The sequence below is a fragment of the Hippoglossus hippoglossus genome, chromosome 15 (genome assembly GCF_009819705.1).
Source record: "Hippoglossus hippoglossus isolate fHipHip1 chromosome 15, fHipHip1.pri, whole genome shotgun sequence".
Taxonomy (NCBI): domain Eukaryota; kingdom Metazoa; phylum Chordata; class Actinopteri; order Pleuronectiformes; family Pleuronectidae; genus Hippoglossus; species Hippoglossus hippoglossus.
Genome location: NC_047165.1, coordinates 19,822,581 through 19,828,741, shown reverse-complemented (window position 1 = coordinate 19,828,741; position 6,161 = coordinate 19,822,581). Strand labels below are relative to the sequence as shown.

The window sequence follows — 6,161 nt, the reverse complement described above, 5'->3', positions numbered from 1 at the left end:
AGATCGTTATAAATGTAATAATCAAATATCAAATTTAGAAATCACAATAAAGTTTCTCCTCCAAGCTGAGAGGAAAAAGTTGGTGATTTATGTCCTCTCATCCTCTTTTCCTTCCTGTATTAGTTTCAATATATTTTAATCCAGTAATTTTTTTTGCTGTATTCTGATGGAAACTGGATTTTTGTGCTTTTATAAGCCAAAGTTAAATTCATTAGGTTTTATTATTCTTCTGTTTATAAGACTCTTCAGTGTTATTTTCTGCAGTCGCCCCAGTGATAATGAGATTAGGGCAGAAGGAAGCAGAGAGCGAGAGAAGACTGGGCTATTTTTGTCGAGATCATCTTCTTATGCACATTTTTAATTTGTGCATAAAAAGGAGTGGTAAAAAACCCTCAAAATATCACAATAAAGCTTTTATACTTGTCTGAACTGTAAAAGTTTAGTGGATAAAAAGCGAAGTGAAACAGACTGAGTGGATGCGGTCCGTCTTACATGGAACTGGAACCCTTATACAACAATGATACATGAAACTAATCAAACTGTCTAATTTCCATCATATTTTCCACATTGGTTTTCATCTCTGTGCTTCTACTGGTGCTCTTCTATTTACCTCTTCTTCTGCAGTGTTTTAATGGCAGCAACTGGACAAATCACCTCATGTTCACAGAGCAGCAGTGGGTGTAAACAAGACTTTGTTTGCATGGTCTTTAACTGATTTTCAGGAAATTTGTTGAAATTCCCACAGAATTTGGTTGGACACTAACAGACTTATGTACACACTTGATAAATGAATGAATGAGGGAACGATTGAATGAATGAATAATAAATACATAATTGCTTCTTGGCAAGTAAAATAGTTTTTCTGAATTATGGACAGAGGTGACATGGAATGTGACACAGAATCACTTGACTTATTTCCCATGTTATTTTGCTGAGACAATGGCAGATTGAATCAGAGAAACCACTATTATATTTGCATTTCTACATTTCTCATGATTTATCTGTAATATTCTTTAAACCATTTATCCAAAGTGCAACTCTCCCATTTTAGTTTTCCAACCCTTAAGAGCCAGAAATGCTGATTTAACAAATTAGATTAAGGATAAAATATAATTCCGTCAGCATCATGTTTGTAATGTCAACTATAATCATACAAACCATATTACCATGCTAACAGACTAGCTAACACTCATTTAATCGGTTGCTGCTGCTTCTGTCTGACCAAAACAGTTGCAAATACTAAAATTGATCATTTTTAAGTTAGATTTAAAGTAGATGTGCACATGATCAAGCATTGATAACAGTCCATACTCCTGGTGGTGTGAGGCAGCTGGAGGCCCCTGAATCAAATTCTGCTTAGGGCCCCCAATAAACAATATATAGACTGTAGGTATGTTCTAAACTCCCCTGTTCCACCAAAACAATGTGTTGTAAATGTGCAGAAGTAGTGATGCATGTCTTTATTTCCTCACATGTTCAGTTAAGAAGCCTGTTTCTTTGTGCATGCCTTCTGAGAAAGCTTTCCCCAAGATCTTCTTACTCCACCAGCGCGTTCATGTCTTCATCCAATCACAACCTGACACCCATACACCAGTGGCCAATCACTTGCAAGCTGTCAAATTAAAACATTTTCTCCCTCTGCTGTCAATCAGTCATTTCAGCACGCCAAGTTCCGTGACCTATTGTCATGTGTGGACACCAGACATCTCCATCAAACCCTCTGATCAGATGTCTCCCACACATGAAGACCTGTCAACCTTTATTTCTCATCACCTGTCTAGGCTCCAGCGGAAGTTCTACTGGAACTGGGACTTCCTGGTCATCTATTTACTGGTAGGGCTAAGCATCAACGTCTATTGATAGACTTGAATTCAGTGTACAGTTTTGGTTAATAAAGTAATAAAAAGGCTAATAAAGAACAACAAAAGCTCATGCCAGATTACCTTATAGAACTAAATAGAGCCCCCTGGACCTACTGACAGGTTTATTCAGCCCCTACTAGCCCATATACAGTATCAGGGACAGATGTGTGCTGATGACACCCATTCAACAGCCTGATAATAGTCACATCAGTTGCGCTGCAGGCAAATATTTTCATTTGGCGTCCGGTGGCGTGGCTGTAAGCTGTTGTCACTGTAGTTAAGCTCCTTCAAAAGGGACATCAAAGCAGAGGTAACTGCCAGATCATTGAGATCCATTGAGCTCTATTGTCTCTGGTTTGAACAATTCACACTTACTTGAAAGACACAGAGGGACGGCACCCTCGAGTCTGCCCGAGGTGCATATTGCCTCACGCTGAAGTCATTAGGTGGCACCAGCTAAATGGGTGACTGATTGAGTCACTCTGTCATAAAGTGGCTGCGCCGTGTTCACTTATGCGCTGATGCCCATTTGTGATGCAGGATAGGAAATACCTGCTGGTGGAGTGATTACATTCACCGCAGGCTATCAGACGATGACATATGCTGTGTCATTCAGACCACGGCTCCTCCGGCTGCTTTTCCCTTCAGCAGCCACATGCCCGACTCAAAGAAGGTTTGGGATTATTCAGTGGCGCCTACACCCTGCATTTAAAAGTGTCTCTAAAAGGACAATAAATACTGATACCTCCCACCAGGAGGCAGAGATGGTTAGAATTTCATGCACCAGTATCCACTATAATGAGAAGAACACTTTAAAACATCCATTTAAACAGCACCACTATGCAAACCACCAGACAGTGCAAGGCCTCAGTCTGCAGCATTAACTGGGATAGGTCCTGGCACTGATGCGAATATGAGCATCAATAAATGATCCATTGTGAGAGGCCTGAGAGTGGATGGGATGAATGGCAATGAGTGGTTCGCTGATCCTTTCGAATCAGGTGAGTGGGGAGGTGAAGAGGTGCTAACCGTCTCACTACAGCTGCGGCTGGATGGCAGCAGACGGACTGGAGCCGAGGGTGGATGATGACGAGAAGCAGGAGGTTGATGCAAGTTCAAGGAGATAACAGATAATGAGATCGACCCCAAGTCCAAAGTCTATAACACAGTTTTATATATAAAATTAGCATTTGGATTTAAGTAGAAATGACTCATGTTAAGTTAATTGTAACAATGTATTTAGTTACACTCTCTGTTGAGATAAAAACCCAGAGAACTCACATATTCTACTCTGAGTTGCCTTTTGTCAGTGGTGGAAAGTACATTTACTCAAGTACTGTGTTTAGCTACATCTTTTGAAGTACTTCTTATTATACTTTTACTCCACATTTTAGGAAGAAAAACTTTCCTATTTACTTCCAACATTGATTCCTCTTGTCATGTTTCAAATATCTGTGAGTTGTTACTGTGATTTCTCCTTTCAACTTTTCAAAGGATTGGAATTAAATATACATGTTTAAAGTCACAGGGGTAACTCTGCATTTCACAATAATATGAAGTAATTAAAATAAAATAACAATTTTCTCCCAACATGTTAATCATCTAATAGTTCCAGATTTATTTTGTGTCTGACCTCTATTTTGGTGACAGTGAAAGAAACAGTGTATTTACAGTACAAGGAGTACAAATACTCCAGTACTTGTTCTTCACTTGAGCATTTTCATTTTATTTATTTTTTTCTTATTCACCAATACAGCTAAAGATACCAATTACCTACAGGTATTGAAATATTTTTTTTTTCTTGATGATCACTGAAAGCTGTTTTACAGTTTTGTCATTCAGATGCACACATTCATACAGTGCATCTACGTGCACACAACACTCACAGACTGTCGGCACAAGTCAGGGGCAATCATGGGCTCCAGTATCTTAACCAAGGACACTTCGACATGTGGTCAGGGGGAGACTGAACCAACCCTCTGGTTAGTGGAGGACCTGCTCTACCTCATGAGATGTGCCCATGAGTTTTAGTTTTCTCCTCCATTTCTCCTTCAAATGTCTCAGATAGTTAAATTCAAATGACTGTCGCAGGCACAGAGCACTTTAATTATCCAATATTTTACTAAAAAGCATTGATTCAGTTCAAAGTGCAAAAAAGAAGATAGATTTTTATTTGTGTCCTCCTTTCGCCGTTAATCATCTCCCCGTTACACAGACTTATCTTGTGGCTCTTTAGAAGGTCTGAGCCCCCAGGTTGGGAGCCACTGAACTACCCGATCCACGTTATATAAAATGATTAAAACCAGCCCGACCATGACCAGATTCAACAATAAAATATTATTTATGCACTTTTATATCAACAATCTCAACACAATGTCTTAAAATGCTGTAAATCAGTCACAGAGACCATTACCCTGCAGAACGAGTTTGTACTTTTCCTAGTTTAGGCACATTTTACTGATAATATTGCAATTACCATAATCTTTTATATGTAATAAAATATTTTTTTATTCTAATGAGTATGAATTATTCTCCCACCACTGCCTTTTGTTTATATGTCCATTAAGAGTGAAACAGACAATTATGTAAATTAGTACATAGCCTAAGTCTCAATTTGAAGCTGGAAAAACAAAATAAAATGAATAGACGATAAGTTATATGATGGTGACGCACTGTGCATATTTGTGAATGTATAAGGACAACACATTCAGCCTTAAACAAAGAGGAGAAGAACATTGTTAAATCTGATTAAAATGTCCTGATATTATGGGATTAAAGCAGCAATACTGAGGCAATTTCGTGGGCATGTTGCCCATCAGAGTTGCCCAAAAAAATGCCTAGTGTATCACCACCCTAAATCATTTATGTGCAGGTAAAAGTAACAATGTAAAAAAAAGGCAGAAATAGCCTCAACAACAGCAGCGAGACCCCAAACAGTTGAAATAGTCAGAATGGACAAACCCGTATTTAATACCAAGAGGACTTTATTCACAAACAGCAGCAAACATAGGAGACCGAGGCAAACAGATGTTTCAAATAAACAGTGTAACAATATCACCTCAGTCCACACTCACACAATGTCATCAGGAGTGAACATGATGAAACTTGAGTGATGATATGAAATAAACATGAATCACAGACACAAAAATCACCTGTGGTCAGAATGTACACGCTGCAGTCTTCCTCTGTCAGACCACGGCAGGCTGGATCCTGCAGTGTGTGAGAGTGTGTGTTTGCTTTGAGGCCAGCTGTCATGCGGAGAGGATGATGAAATGACGGCTGTCTGCCCGGTGGAATACCTCTGCAGCCCCATTTTCCCATGCCCTATGCCTCTTTAAAGTTACATCTCAAAGAGGTATATGCATAGGAAAAAGGAACAGCGAGTGCAAAGAGCCCGGCCGCCCTCGTCACTGCATGCTGGAGCCTGCAGGCCAGGGGATGTAGAAGAAAGCCAGTCAGTTACATGGCTGCATGTACAACACAAGTAATAACCCACATATTATTGCGCTGTACGAGTCGGTGAGGCTGCTCGACCTTTACCGACAGAAAGCTTCAGTTGTTGAATAAAGAAATATACCTGAAATGCCTGTAATTTCCTTCGAAAAAACAACACAGGTCCAAACATTTGTCTAGTTTCAAACATTTTCTTTTCAAATAAAATCAATCAGTTGATAAAAAGCAAGAGTTGTGAGTATAGGTCTTACCCCACAAGCCACCAGATGAGTCTCTCCTGGGAAAGCACCTCCTGTTGTCCATTTATCCCTCCGCAGGGACCTTGAAGATGTTTGAGAAAGACACAGTGGCTGCTGTCTCTGCTCACTCAGCACTTATCCTCCCTCCTCGCTTCCAATCCATGGTGTCACACCTGTGGAGACAGGAAAAAAACACCCCTGCTCGCTACACTGCAGTTACACACGTAGCTCAAAGTTATTATGCCCACATAACTCCAAGTTATCAGCGGACGTGCTACACTCACTATCTCACAAAATTATCTGGCACATGCCGCAGACATCGAGCAGCAGAGAAGGGAAACATTGAGGACGGCTCGTTCCTGCCGGTGAAATTGTTTCTTATCTGTTCTGTTTTTTTTCTCTTTTCTGTCTCTCTCCCCCAGAAGAGGGGCCCCTGTGGCCCTCTCAAGGTCTCTACACAAGGACTCTCAGGGTGTGTTGATGTGAGACACTGACACACACGCACACACAGGCCATGTAGCGTGCAGCGGAGGGAGTGTTATGGCATGTCAAGGCCGGTGCAACCAGCCAAAGCTTTTCTCTGGATCTCTAAGTGTGCACCATTAAG

The 6,161-nt window shown here is 40.5% G+C and overlaps 1 long non-coding RNA gene across 1 annotated transcript; it reads right to left on the bottom strand.

The window, feature by feature from the left end:
• Positions 1-4,823: 4,823 nt before the first annotated feature.
• On the bottom strand, positions 4,824-5,934 carry LOC117775379. Its single transcript, XR_004616259.1, has 3 exons — positions 5,839-5,934; positions 5,567-5,727; positions 4,824-5,286 (listed from the first exon to the last, which is right to left on the bottom strand). It is a non-coding gene; the product is annotated as an uncharacterized LOC117775379 (long non-coding RNA).
• Between the last annotated feature and the right edge of the window lie 227 nt (positions 5,935-6,161).